Source organism: Pinus tabuliformis, chromosome 3_1 (assembly GCF_031772625.1).
Source record: "Pinus tabuliformis cultivar Carrire ecotype Pingquan chromosome 3_1, CPIR1, whole genome shotgun sequence".
NCBI lineage: Eukaryota > Viridiplantae > Streptophyta > Pinopsida > Pinales > Pinaceae > Pinus > Pinus tabuliformis.
In genome coordinates, this window is record NC_142301.1 from 988,310,545 (window position 1) to 988,326,884 (window position 16,340).

A 16,340-nucleotide genomic window follows, 5' to 3' on the forward strand; every position below is an offset into this window, starting at 1 on the left:
CATTTTTTATTTAATATTCTTTTTGTCGACATCATATCTTAGCATTTTGTAAATATATTTTCATTGTTTGTCTATAACTTATCAAAACCAAAAATAATTACAACAAAGTTTTTACAAAAATTTGAGCAGATAATAATGATTTGTTTTTTTTTTTCAAATAATTTTATATTTTTAAAAAACTTAATACACTCCATATATATCACACTTATAATTTTAACAAATTTTTGACGAGTTTCAGATAAATTTAATTAAAAAAACAAAAAAACCTTCAAAACATAAAACAATTCTATAACTTCACTGCCCTAGCAAATGGCTTAACCCCATAAAAGGGATAATAAAAACCCAAACTACAAACCATTAAAAGCCTAAAATTGCTAACCGTTGATTTCAAGATGAGACAAAAACCTTGCGAAAATGTTGAGATCGAAGATGAGTATGAAGACGATCTGCTCACCGACTTTTGTTGTCTTTGATCCAAATGTGATCCACAGTTAAAGTTACCACATAGCCAATCCTCAGAGTCACAGCCACCGCAACCACGACAGATATGTGCGACAAGTTTAATTCATATTCATTTCAGAATTTTTAAATTATGTTCGGGAGGATTATCCTCTGATGCATTACGACTGGATAACTGCATGATATCTCCTTGGATATAGGTTTTCTACTCAGCAATTTTTTTCTTTCCATTTGGCACTTATCTACATAAGTATCTAGCTAATTAGAGAAATAATTTAACTTACAGTTATTTACATGACTAACTACCTAATTATAAAAATAATTGTGGCAAATGAAATTATTATGATTCATCAGCTTGTGATATTATTTCATAAGAGTTATTTATTTTTCTATACTGTTTGATATTAGGACTTCTTTTTAATGGCCTTGTCTAACTAGGCTATAATTTCATTAGGATGGTGAATACTATGTAAAAAAAAAATTAATTATAAAAATATTTAAATTATTTTTATTTTCCAATTATAGAAATATTTAAATGAATTTTTTTTTATATTTTTGAATTGTGAGAGTGTCTAAATTATTCAACTACTTAAATAAATCAGCACCAACAAAATCTTTGGAACACAAAATACTAAAATTTCCCCCTATTTTTTTCAAAAAATTATAATCATGCCCAAATTTTCCGGGCCAAATTGCGGCATGGGTAGACTACGTGCTCTTTAATAATTCCTATAGAATTATCAATCTCTAAAATACGTATGGACATATCCATTTCATACCATCAGACGTTTAATACTAATAAAATCTTTATGAATAATTCGAAACACCCCGGGCCGAATAATAGCCGGTGGTTATGAGTGCACCGATTAAGCTTTCAGACGACGGCCCATTACATTAAAAGTATCGTATGACGAGGGAAGAGAGCAAGTGGGAGTTGCAGATAAACATGGTAAACGGATAACGTACTGTAGAAAAATACATAAGACGAGGAGATGACAATATCAAGCATCAGTATTTACATGTTAGTAAATTAAGTAAATCAGGGTGTAAATTTAAATCTAACATGTTATTTTAAGTAGCTAGGCCTCTACAACTCACTATAGGGAGAGATAGGGAGAGATGGGTAGGTCTAAATGTTTGTAAAATTTAACATTTGGGATTGTGTAGTGGTCGTAAATGGGTGGAAATTTTTAAATTTTGGATCAATTAATAATAAAAAGCTAAAAGTAATAAAAATTGATTTGTTATATTGTAATTTTGTTTTGAAGGCAAGTCTCTCCAACTCAACTTAGAAATCATGCCATGAGAAATTTTTCATAAATATTTATAACATACATTGGTCAATGCTAAGTTAATAATGGTATGCTATGTTAATAATGGTCTATAGACAAATCATCCTATAGTCTTGTTTTGGTAGGAACTAATAAATTGTGATGTGAAGTGGGTAAGTATATTGCTTGGGTAGCAGAACTTGTATAAATTTTGGTGATTATTTTGGTGTGTAATGACTACTAGTAAGTCTATGAATAAGTTTGTATTCATACATAAATAATGGTGGGAAGTAACTTCTAGTAAACATATTTATTTACATCTTATTCCTATCCATTTTTTATATAAATCACTGGTTAAATTATGGTGGGAAGTATATAGTGGTAAATATATTAATTTATGAGGTGTAAGCTATTTTCAAAGATTTTACTTTTGGATGATTTTCTTGTAAAACTTAAGAATAAAGATTCACTATAGAAATATCTAAAAATCATACATGAATATTGCGACCATATCCATGAATTATGAATATGTAAGACCATGCTTCACAAGGAATTATATTGTAGAAAGGTTGCAATAAAACCTTCATGTTATGGTCCAATCAAATGTTTGAAAATTATTTTTGTAGTAATATTGAAAAATAAATATTTATTTTTTAATATTAAACATTATAATTTGCAATGGTCAATGGTAAACTAATAGTGAGCAATAGACAAATCCATTATTACAATGTAGGGAATAATAATGATTCTCATAACCATAATACCTATAATAACTTACAATATAACAAGATTTTTAACAATGGATATTAACCCCCACTTTCACATGGATATTATTAACTTGTAAATAGATTTTCTTACAATACCATGGCTTATCAATACCATATGTCCAAAAACCATAACCCATTTCACAATAAAAAATAAAATGTAAAATGTATAAGGCATTACGTTCATCATTGATTATGTCCAAAAACCATAGCGCATTTCACAAGAAAGAATAAAATGTAAAATGTATAAGGCATTACATTGGTCATTGATTATAGAGAGTGACAATTCTTGATCATATTGAAGGGAGGGAGGGAGAGATGGGGGGTTAGAGAGAAGGATAGAGATAGTGATAGAACTAGAAGGAAGAGTGAGATTGATGGGGAGGAGAGAGAGAGAGATGGAGGTGTGAGAGAGAGGGAGAGAGAGGAATGAAGAGAGAGAGGATAGGAGGGAGAGAAGGAGAGAGGGAGGGAGGAAAGAGAAAAGACAGTGAGATATAGGTAGAGAGAGGGGGAGAGTGACAAGGGAGATATGGAAAGAGAGATAGAGGGAAGGGGAAGAGAGAGAGGGAGGCATAGATATGGAGTGGGGAGAGAGGGAAAGAGAGAGGGAAGGAGATAACAGGAGAGTTAGGGGGAGAGAGAGAGAGGGAAGGACAAAGACATAGAGAGATAGAGTTTGAGAGAGAGAGGAAGTAACAAGGGAGAGATTGAGACGGAGTGAGCAAGAGACGAGAGAAGGTGGGAAGAGGGAGTGAATGAGCAGAGAGAGAGGGAGAAAAGGGAAGGAAAGATAGAGGGAGACATAGAGATGGAAGGGGGAGAGAAGGAATGAGAGAAGGAGATAGGGAGGGAGATAGTGATAGAGTTGTAGGGAAGAGTGAGAGTGACGGGTGGGAGATATATAGGGATGTAGGAGAGAAAGGGAGAGAGAGGAAGCAAATGAGCGAGGACTTGAGAAAGAGGAGATAGGAGAGAGGAAGGGAGAGAATGATGGATATGGATGGTTAGAGAGGGTGAGAGAAGAAGAAAGACATAAATAGATAAATGTGGAGAGAGATAGGGTGACGAGGGAGAGATGGATAGAGAGGGAGGGAGAGAGGAGAGTAGAAGAGAGAGAGAGAGAAAGAAGCGGAAGAGAGTGAGGGAGAGGGAGAAGGGGGGAGAACGATGGATATATATGGAGAGAGAGTGAGAGAAATATAGATATTGAGAGATTGTGTGTATGTTTGGGGGGTGAGATAGAGATAAAAAGAATGAGAGATGAAGTTATATAGAAATATAGATTTATGGGGGAGAGAGGGAAGAAGAAAGAGACAAAGAGAGGGAGGTAGGGAGATATATATATATATATATATATATATATATATATATATATATATATATAGAGAGAGAGAGAGAGAGAGAGAGAGAGAGAGAGAGCATGTGTGTTTGGGGGAGTGATATAAAGAGACAAAGAAGGAGAGATGGATGGAAATATAAATATAGATGGCTAAGGTAGAGACAGACAGAGAGAGGGATGGAGAGGTAGAAAAGGAGAGAGGAAGGGGGAGAGATAAGGAGGAAGGGAGGGAGATAGACACAAAGATGGAGGGGAGAGAAAGAGGGAATAAAAAAGAGACACAAAGAGAACAATATAGATATTATATAGTATTATATAATATTGAACATGATTAAAAATAGATAAATAGAAAGAAATTCATTTATGAAAGGTAAAAGAAGCTGGATTTAGAAAGCCATGAATATTTTTGTTTTTCACTGAAATAGATGCATTCATTTCACTGTGATGGTTAATTTCTAATCATATTGGGTTGCTTTCACTAGATACGCCAATTTTAGTGTAGATGTTAATTTCGAATCATATTTGATTGTTTTACCTATATGCATTGATTTCAATGTAGATGCAAATTTCTAATGCATTTGACTGCTTGAACTAAATACATTGATTTTAGTGTATATGTAGATTTCCAATCTTATTTGAATGTTTGTGCTACATCCATCAATTTCAGTGTAATGTACATTGTTGGAGGTTTGTCTCTCAAGGAAGCTCATCTGGAATATGAGATGGATAAGTGGTAGTTGGTGTCTCGCCTTCTTCTTGAACTGTCTGGCTTCCCTTACGTTTACTTGGACCAACATTTTCACCCTCTCGATCAATATATAAAATTACATAAGTATAAAAACATGTGAACAAATTTATTCATACATGTATGCAAGATAGACATGTACATGCATATGTACATACAATTCATTTACATGTACAAATTTGTTTTAACATATATTTTTTATATAATTTCCCAAAGTGATATTGACCACCCACAAAATGTTGACCATTGTCACGCGACAAGATAGTGAGCGAAGTATCTAAAAAAATAGAAAATCAATTCAATATATATGTGGACATACATATGATTCCACTTATTTATCATTCAAGTCAATTCACACACACACACACACATACACAAACGCACACACATATATATACCACGAAGTGAATGACTTACCTCTCCCAATTCACTTGATATTCTCTTTGATCCATGACCTCGACCTCCCTCTCTGGCAAAAGCATGACACTCTATTGATGTTTGACTCGAAGAATCATGTGGAAAATGCTCATCCATGATGTGGATATCTATAGATATATAAATTTATGATATTTAAAAAGTTACCTCATGCATTTACAATTCTTTTTAAAAATGATATTTAAAAGATCAAGAATTCAGAAAATTGTTGTAACCCTTGAAGTTACCTCGTGGATTTAAAAATATTGAAATTTATATTTAAAAAGATTAAGAATTCAAAAAATTAATATAACCCTTGAAATTACCTCATGCATTTAACTCATGTAACCCTTGAAATTACATCATGCATTTTAAGATCTTAAAATTGCTATTTAAAAACATTGAAAGAATTCAGAAAATTAATGTAACAATCCAAAAATCTTCATTTAAAATATACTCAAGACTAAAAACAAAAATGTTGAAGCACGCACATTTTGAAAACTGAATGCCAAATTTTCTAAAACATGTTAAGTTCACCACGCTGTGCTTACATAGTGGGGGCACACTTGATATAGAACTGAGAAAAACACATGGTCATTAAAAATGACATATTTATAACTAAAAAGCACACACATATTAAAGATATCTTACAATGTCTATCAATAAATATTGTTGGAGAACTTCTTAACACTAATTCGTCTTTCACACACAAATATTGAATTGGCTTTGCCCCATACAATAAATCACCAGATATCTTATTAACCTTTGCACAATGTCTTATGCTAAATTATTAAAATAAACTAACAATATTTTTGCTTCTCCATGGAGTTGTTTTAACCTCTCCTTCTTAACTTCGTACATGCCTTTCATTTGGTTCCATAAAAGTTCAGAATAGGTGGAGACTACAATTCCATTAGATCCATACTTCGTCACTATTCCTAAGCCTTATACCAATGCAATATAATATGTTTCATTGTTTGTTGTTCTTCCAGGTACATTCAGTTTCCTTTGGAGGACTTTGTTCGTCACAATATTTCATAGCACATAAGTAACCACTGCATGCCTTGGATTTGGATAACAATAAACATTTTTGCATAATGTCCATTTGTCAACCATTTTTTATGGGTTTTATGATCCCTATAAAAAGCAAATTCAATAAAATGAAATTAATATATTTATAAAGGTATTGCTAGGCTGTGAAAAATATCATTGTTTACACAAATCTATGGGAAGGCTAAGTAGCAAGAAAGGTTGTTTCTACTTGGTTGGATGGTTGGAGAACTGCAAGAAGAAAAAACTAGAGATCTCTAATTCGACTCAACTACAAATCTCTAGTTCATCCACTTAGCTTCAACTCAATTGAAGGATCAAAGTATTTAGTAATTTATTCTTATGTTCATTCCACAAATACAAATATTTCTAATTCAACTTAACTTCAAATCACCCAAGTTTGAAAGTATTTCTTAATTTATTTATTTTTTCATTCTTGGAAATTTAATACTTATTCTACCTTGTTATAAAAAAGTTGTATTAAATCTATAATACATGTTTATTTATATGCCATACATGGGTCTATTTATATGCTTCTTTAAAAACTATAGTTAAGAAAGGAAAAAAAATGAAAAATGATAGACCAATTTTATTCTAGTAAATTTAACACTTATATTACCTTGTTATAAAATTTCTTACTAAAAGTATAATACACGTTTACTTATATGGCCTAAATGGGTCTATTTATAGAGTCTTATTTCAAAATATAGTTAAGAAAGAGGAAAAAAAATTAAAATGAAAAATGATAGACCCAGTTTTATTCTAGTAAATTTAATATCTATGTTTCCTTGTTAAAATTAAAACCCTAACATTAAAACTAAAACACCAAAAATAGATTACAAATCAATGCCAACACTTTAATTAGTTTCAATCTCATGCACCCAACAAAATATAAATGAAAAATATCTATGTTTCCTTCTTAAAATTAAAACACTAACATTAAAACTAAAACACCAAAAATAGATTACAAATCAATGCCAACACTTTAATTAGTTTCAATCTCATGCACCCAACAAAATATAAATGAAAAAAAAGTATCTGAAAAAGAAACTACCACTTGACAAGAGCAAACATAAAAACCTTCAATTAAGTGTATTATGTCTCATCCTAAAAAGATGATATGACCCATGTTCCAAGAAAATATGGAATCTTTAAGTGAATTACAGATAATGAAAAAGGAAAGACAAATGAAAATACAACAACAGAAGCAATGAATGTATGCTACCAAGAAGCATCAAGGTTGTTCTAGGAGATAAATCAAGGTAGAGCAAGTCAACCCAATAACATTAAAATTAAAACACCAAAAATAAATGACAAAGGACTGCCAACACTTTAATTAAAAACCCAATAACATTAAAATCAAAACATCAAAAATAGAAACCCAGTAGCATTAAAATTAAAACCTGACAAAATAGAAATGAAAAAGATGTATCCCATAAAGAAACTACTACTTGAAAAGAGAAAGTACAAGAACCTTCAATTAAGTATAGTTTGCCTCATCTTGGAAGATGATAAGACCCATGTTCCTGGAAAATAGGGAAGCTTGAAATGAATTACACATAATGAAAAAGGAATAATAAATGAACATATAAAAATAGAAGCAAGGAAAGTATGTTACCAAGAAGAATCAAGGTTGTTCTAGGAGATAAATTAAGGTAGAACAAGTCAACCCAATAACATTAAATTAAAACACCAAAACTAAATGACAAAGAACTTCCAACACTCTAATTATCACCTCAATAATATTAAAATTAAAACACTAAAAATAGATGACAAAGAAATGTCAACACTCTAATTAGTTTCAATCTCATGCACTCAACAAAATAGAAATCAAAAATATGTATCTCAAAAAGAAACTACTACCTAAAGAGAAAGTACAATAACCTTCAATTAAGTGTATTTTGACTCATCTTAGGAAGCTAATAAGACACGTGTTCCAAGTAAATAGGTAATCTTGAAGTGAATTATACATAATGAAAAAAAAAAAAATGATCAAATAACCACAGAAGCAATGAAAGTATGTTACCAAAAAGCATCAAGGTTGTTCTACAAGATAAATGAAGGTAGAACAAGTGAACCCGATAGCATTAAAATTAAAACACCAAGAATAGATGACAAAGAAATGTTAACACTCTAATTAGTAACCCAATAACATTAAAATTAAAAAACCAAAAATATATGAGAAAGAAATAAGAGAACTCTAATTAGCTTCAATCCCATGCACCCAACAAAATAGAAATGGAAAAGATGTATCTCAAAAAGAAATTACTACTTGAAAAGAGCAAGTAAAAGAATCTTCATTAAGTATATTCTGCCTCATATTAAGAAGCTAATAAGACCCATTCTCTAAAAAAATATGGAATATTGAAGTGAATTACACATAATGAAGAAGGAAAGATAAATGAACATATAACAACAGAAGGAAGAAAATTATGTTACCAAGAAGCATCAAGGTTGTTATATGAGATAAATCAAGGTAAAACAAGTCAACCAATAACATTAGAATTGAAAAATAAAAAATACATGACAAATCAATGCCAAACACTTTGATCTCATGCACCCAGCAAAATAAAAATAAAAAATATGTATCTAAAAAAGAAACTACTACTTGAAAAAATAAAGTATAAGAACCTTTAATTAAGTGTAATCTACCTCATCTTAGAAAGATGATAAGACCCATTTCTTAGAAAATAGGGAAGCTTGAAGTGAATTACACATAATGAAAAAAGAAACATAAATGAACATATAACAACAAAAGTAAGGAATGTATGTTACCAAGAAGCATCAAGGTTTTTCTATGAGATAAATCAAGGTAGAACAAGTCAACCCAATAACATTAAAATTAAAACACCAAAAATAGATGACAAAGAAATTCCAACACACTAATTATCAACCCAATAAAATTCAAATTAAAACACAAAAATAGATGATAAATAAATCTTAACACTATAATTAACTTCAACCTCATGCACTCAACAAAATACAAATGAAAAATATGTATCTCAAAAAGAAACTACTACTTGAGAAGAGAAAGTACAAGAACCTTCAATTAAGTGTATTATGTCTCATCTTAGGAAGCTAATAAGACCCATGTTCCAACAAAATAGGGAAGCTTCAAGCTAATTACACATTATGAAAAAGGAAACATAATGAACATATAATAACAAAAAAAAAAACCTTCAATTAAGTGTATTATGTCTCATCTTAGGAAGATAATAAGACCCATGTTCCAACAAAATAGGGAAGCTTGAAGTTAATTACACATAATGAAAAAGGAAACATAAATGAACATATAACAACAAAACAAAGAAACTGTGCTATCAAGAAGCATCAAGGTTGTTCTATGAGATAAATCAAGGTAGAACAAGTCAACCCAATAACATTAAAATTAAAACACTAGGAATAGATGACAAATAAATGCCAACACTCTAATTAGCAACCCAATAACATTAAAATTAAAGCACCAAAAGTATATGACAAAGAAATGCCAACACTATAATTAGATTCAATCTCGTGCACCCAAAAGAATAGAAATGAAAATGATGTATCGCAAAAATAAACTACTACTTGAAAAGAGAAAGTAAAAGAACATTCATTAAGTGTATTTTGCCTCATCTTAGGAAGCTAATAATACCCATTTTCTAAGAAAATATGGAAGCTTGAAGTGAATTACACATAATGAAAAAGGAAACACAAATGAATATATAACAATAGAAGAAAGAAAAGTATGTTACCAAGAAGAATCAAGGTTGTTTGACAAGATAAATAAAGGTAGAACAAGTCAACCCAATGACATTAAAATTAAAACACCAAAAATACATGACAAAATAATGCAAACACTTTGATCACATGCACCCTACAAAATAAATATGAAAAAGACGCATCTAAAAAAGAAGTTGCTACTTGAAAAGAGAAAGTATAAGAACCTTCAATTAAGTGTAATATGCATCATCTTAGGAAGATGATAAGACACATGTTCCAGGAAAATGGGGACACTTGAAGTGAATTACACATAATGAAAAATGAAACATAAATTAACATATAACAACATAAGAAAGGAAGGTATGCTACCAAGAAGCATCGACATTTTTCTACGAGATAAATCAACGTAGAACAAGTCAACCCAATAACATTAAAATTAAAACAGCAAAAATAGATGACAAATCATTACCAACACTTCGATCCCATGCACCCAACAAAATAGAATAAAATAATATGTATCTAAAAAAGAAACTACTGTTTGAAAATAGAAAGTACAAGAACCTTCAATTAAGTGTATTCAGCCTCATCCTAGGAAGATGATAAGGCCCATTTTCTAGGCAAAAAGGGAAACTTGAAGTGAATTACATATAATGAAAAAGGAAACATAAATGAACATATAACAATAAAAGAAAGGAAATTATGTGACCAAGAAGCATCAAGGTTGTTCTACGAGATAAATCAAGGTAGAACAAGTCAACCGAATAACATTAAAATTAAAACACCAAAAATAAATGACAAAGAAATGCCAACACTCTAATTATCAACCCAATAAAATTAAAATGGAAATACCAAAAATAGATGGCAAAGCAATGCCAACACTCTAATTAGCTCCAATCTCATACACCCAATGAAATAGAAATGAAAAGGATGTATTTCAAAACAAAACTGCTATCTGGAAAGAGCAAGTACAAGAACGTTCAATTAAGTGTAATATGCCTCATCTTAGGAAGCTAATAAGACACACATTCCTAGAAAATAGGGAAGTTTGAATTGAATTACACATAATGAAAAAGGAAACATAAAAAACATATAACAACAGAAGGAAGGAAAGTATGTTGGCAAGAAGCATCAACATCTTTCTACAAGATAAATCAAGGTAGAACAACTGATGCAGGAGCATTCAACCCAAGAGAAAATCATTGTATTTTAGTAGACATAGGGGGGTCATGTGTTATAAGGAAGTTGGATTCCTAAGTGTTGAACCAATGTAATATTTAAGCTTTTGAGTGAGTAGGATAGGAATTCATTAGATAATGTGAGGAGGTTTGTAAATGCTCTCGAATGAAGGAGAACATGAGAGGTTAATAATGACAAGAGAGTTAGAAGTCAATTATAACTCTTAAGGTAGTTTCATTATTCGAGGAACTAGAGAGGACATTTAGGAGTCAGTTTAGTAGATTAAGGGTTTGAAAGTATAACAGAACCTTTCTGGTATAAAAGTAAGCCTACGGGAAGAGTGTAAAGGGGGAGGCCACTGATATGGAAGATCAGGCCTGAGAGACAGAGAGTATCAACATGTAATTAGTTGTTTGTTTATCAATACAGTGGCTTATCCCAAAATGTATCTGTGTGTGTGTTATGGGTATTGATAGATTGAATTACATGTAAGTTGTGAATTCTGTAATAGATGTGTGTAGGTAGAATTTGGCGAAACATAGAGAAGAGGAGAGCGAGGCAGAGGATCACAATGGATCATTGAATCCATTAGAAGACAAGGTAGAGCTCTGTAAAGACAGAGATCAAAGGAGAGTGTAGAGTTTAAGCTCAGAAGAGAGAGTGCGCAGTGGAATAGCGAAGACCCAGAACCTTTTGAAGAAACCCGAAGAACCACAACACACACTAGAAAATAGTCTAAAATCTAAGTAAAAATGAAGAGCAGAGAAGTGAAGTATTGGCGCACAGTAACTATTAGATCTAGATGACCAATGGTCAAGATTAAATTACATGGTGGAATAGCGCGAAAGTCAATTCACGAGAGAAGTGGTTTTAAACATAAGGTGGTATTTCAGCCGAGGTCACAAGTGGTAAGCGGGATTTTCCAATTGGCTCTGAATCCATTCACCAGAGGACACGTAGCAACACCAAAGTGAGGGAAAACCACTTTTCGGGTTGATTTAGAGTGCGTAGGTTAATGACTAGAAATCGATGTGGATCATCGAATCAAATAAGCACAGATTGACGACGGAAGGCTATCGGGCCAGTTGTGTTTGTTCGGAGAAGAAACCAGCTGTTGATCTGATGGTGAAAGATCAACGACAGAGATTTATTTGCATCGTAGTTATTAAATGGTGTTGTATCGGTGAGAAGTAACACGACATGCGAAGTGATCAAACTCGAGAAGGGTATAGGTGTGGTTATTTAGTGTTTGAAATCTGGAATATGGTCACATATCGGACGCGGAAGGTAGAGTGTGTAGTATGACCCTGGAGAACCCCGATATTGCGATAGCGATAAAGGTGGTCTCGAGAACTATTGAAAAGGTATGTTATGTATGTCTATTAGTGTATTTCTATTATAAATTATTATAATAGAAATAAGGCGCGATAAGAAGGTTTTATGAATAAATCATATGTAACCAAGCATAAAGAAGGGAAAGGTTATATATATGCGGTTAAAGGGTTAATAAAGATTATGAGGTGTTTTTAAATCCTGATAGGAAGGATTTAAATGAAAGGATTTAATAAAGTCATAAATGAAGGCTTGAGGGTTGATTAAAGTCCCGATAAGTGAGACTATTAAAGGGGGCCTTAACCATTGATGGTTGAAGATTTGAATCACTGGTGAGTTAAATTCCTGGGACTAATGTGCTTATGCATTTTACATGCATAGTGTGGGTGTAAGTGAGGGTAGCCCTGCATCATTTGGTATCAAAGCCAGGTCGTGGTTGAAAAAATTGGTGTTAAGACAGAACAAAGAAATTCTATGAGAAATAATTGAGAACCAAGTTATGTGCCAAAGATGTTTATGTAGGCAAGGAAGGACCAGATTTTAATCTAACAGAAAGTAGGCACACAGAGGTGATGTGTAGTATAACTTGCAGATGCAAGAAATAGAGGACAATCCATTCAAGGTACAGGTGTAATGGTGGAAAAAAATCATGCAGAGATATTGAAGTTGAGGTGATATGTTCTGTTTTGATTTGATTGGAGAATGTTGTTTTTACACTAATGCACAAGTAGCAACATAAGGAAAACACTGTGATGTTGTTCCTTGAGGAAAGTAGAGATGTACTCAAATGTGAACCTGAAGAATCCAATTGAAGGTTGGACAAAGAGGATAAGAGTATTCTTAAAAGGAAGCTGAGAAGCAAGATTTTGAAAGCTTGGGAATGATATTTGGCTTGAGTAACATTGATATGTAGGTGATAGCATAAGAAGGTAAGAATGTTGCAGCAATATAGAGCGAAGAGTGCTCAATTGGTTCCAAAGGAAAGAAACAAAGAGATGCTAAAATACTGAGTTCAAAGGAGAGAAGCTTAGTGAGGCATATGTAACAAGGAAGAGATTGGTTACTACAGAGGTATTCTTGCAGATCACAAGGGTAATTCCACAGAGGATGTGGGTAGAATTGCAAAGTAATGAAGGAAGATGGTAAGAATTTCTAAGTGAAAGAAGAGGTGGTTAGAACCAAGTATTTAATTGTTATTGGAATACAAGAGGACAATTGTGTTCTTTGAATATGCAAATGAGTTGAAGCCTAGAAGGAGCAGAGAGAAGTGCTTAAAGGAAGTTCCAGAGATAGAGAACCAAGGGCTTGCCAAAAGACCAAGTACAGAGGAAAGCTTAGTGAGGTAAGCTGCAACAAGGAGGACTTGTTGTTGCAAAGGCTTTAGTGCATCTCAGTGAATGAGTGAGGAACTCATGAGATAGAGATGGAAAAGAAGATGGTTACTGATAGTCATAACAGAGGTTCTGAGGAAGACCACAACAGAAGAAAGATGAAGAAAGAGGATGCCAAGGAAAATGAAAAGAGGATGAGTCAAGAGGAAATTGACAAAGGGATTGTAGAGTTGAAAGAACAACTTGATGCATTAAGGAATATACCTGAGGAAAGCTAGAGACTAGGTTCGGTCTTGAGGAAGAAGCCAGTGAAGTGGCATAAGTTGCAGAGAAGGCTACAATAGAGACAAGTAAAGTGGCTGATGGAAAAACTCAAAGCTGAGTTAGAAATGAAAATGGAAGTGTCCATTTGTGAAGTAGAACAGAGTGATGTTCTGGTTGAAGATGAACACTTGGAGACTGAAACTTCAAGTGAGACCAAAAGGTCTGATGATTTTAAATTTGACAATTTGTGTATATTTGCAGGTGAAACATGTAAAGAAGGACAATTTGTTGATATCGTCATAAAGGAGGAAGAAGACAAGTATAATCTAAATTCTGTTCTGGAAGAAGATGAGATAGATAGGTCTCATATACAATTGGGGAAAGATATCTAGCAACCAAGTGATGAGCTTGAGGAGATTGAAGAGGAGACCATCGAATAATTTCTAAGTCATAAAGAGAACTTGGAACAAGAAGGAGATATGATGGCTAAAACATCAACTAAGACCAGAAGGTATTATGTTTTTAAAATTGATAGTTTGTGTATGATGACAGGTATTGCAGGATAAAAACAACCTTTTGATGATATATTCAGAGTAGATGAAGGTCTATAAGTAAAAGGTGACAAAGAAAACCTCTCAAAAGAAGAAGAATTTGACCGCATATAGAAGGAAACGTCTATGGATGAGTCTATAGAAGCTGTCATAGAGATGAGGAATCAGGATCTTATTTTGATGAAAAATGAAGGAATATTGTCTCAGAAAGGTAATCAAATGAGTATGATTAATTTTATTGATGAAAAACAAAAGCAAGATAATATTAATGAAGATGATGAGACAAGGATAACTCTAGGAGAAGAGTTACAGAGGGACAACAAGGCAAAATGTACTGAAGAAGAAGGACATTTACTGAAAGATGTTAAGGAAGAAGAAGTCTATGCAAAAAACTTAGCAAAGGGAAAAAGGGCATCTGATACTTTATCAATAACAAAGGAAGGTGGGGAAAATTGTGTGAAATTTCCAAATTCTACTCTAATTGAAATTATTGAGTTATATAAAAAATTAGACTTTCAAAGAAGGGAGTTGGAAAAACAGAAGATATATAACCAAGATAAAATGATGAAAAAGGAAGACAAAAAAAATTTCGTGAATGACAATCATAAGAAAAAGGAGATGATAATGAAATTTCAGCAAATTGACATTGCAAAGGAAGGAGTTCACTACAGTGGACAAGAGCAGGAAGATAGCATTAAAACAGATGGTGTGGAAGAGAGACTAATTGACAGTCTCAAGAATTCTTTTGAGAATTCAAAATAGCATACTGATGTGTTGACAGAGGAGGAAGAAACAGAGCAACAAACTGAATTGTTGCCAAAGGAAGATAAGGAATAGAAGCCTTATGTTTTTTATTTTAACAAGTGTTTTGTGAGTACAGGTTTAGTTGCAGATGGACATAGATGAGCAGCCAAATACAGATGAAAGAAGAAGATTCCGTGGAAGAATTTAATCCATGGAACAAAGATGCTCAATTGCTAGAAAGAATGTTGGAAAGTCAGGATTCAGTGCAAACAGAGATAATCATGAAAGAGGGTAAGGATGAAAGGGAGGTAATCAGGATAAGCAGAGAACAAGCTAGAGAAAGTGATAGCATTCGACAACTCCAAGGAGAAGAACATTAGATTGAAGAGTTAGTGGACAAAAACAACAACCTGAAGTAGAGAGAAAGAAATAGCAGTAAGTGGAAAAGTATGGACCAGACCAAGAATATGTTGGACACAGATATTGAAGAAATGTGGAAGTTAATGATGAAGCAGTCCATATGGAGGAAAATGATAGCATCAAGAAGGAAGATCAATCAAAACTTGAACTGATTGACAAGGAGAGGAAGATGAAACAAAATACAGCAGACATACAACAACAACAAAGGTGCAAGGCATTTGGCCAGTTACAAAACAAAGTATGGGATCCAAGAAGATAAAGATCAGAACCACATGATCAGGACATCATGAATATTTTCTACGTTGGGAGTCTAATGGAGGAGCATTCAACCTAAGAGAAATCATTGTATTTTAGTAGACATAGGGGGGTCATGTGTTTTAAGGAAGTTGGATTCCTAAGTGTTGAATTAATGTAATATTTAAGCTTTTGAGTGAGTAGAATAGGAATTAACTAGATAATGTGAGAAGGTTTGTAAATGCTCTCGAATGAAGGATAACATGAGTCGTTAATAATGACAAGAGAGTTAGAACTCAGTTATGAATCTTAAGGTAGTTTCATGATTCGAGGAACTAGAGAGGACGTTTAGGAGTCAGTTCAGTAGATTAAGGGTTTGAATCATAATTACTTCAACAGAACCTTTCTGGTATAAATGTAAGGCTACGGGCAGAGTGTAAAGGGGGGAGGCCACTGATATGGAAGATCAGGCCTGAGAGACAGAGAGTCTCAACATGTAATTAGTTGTTTGTTTATCAATACAGAAGTTTATCCGAAACTG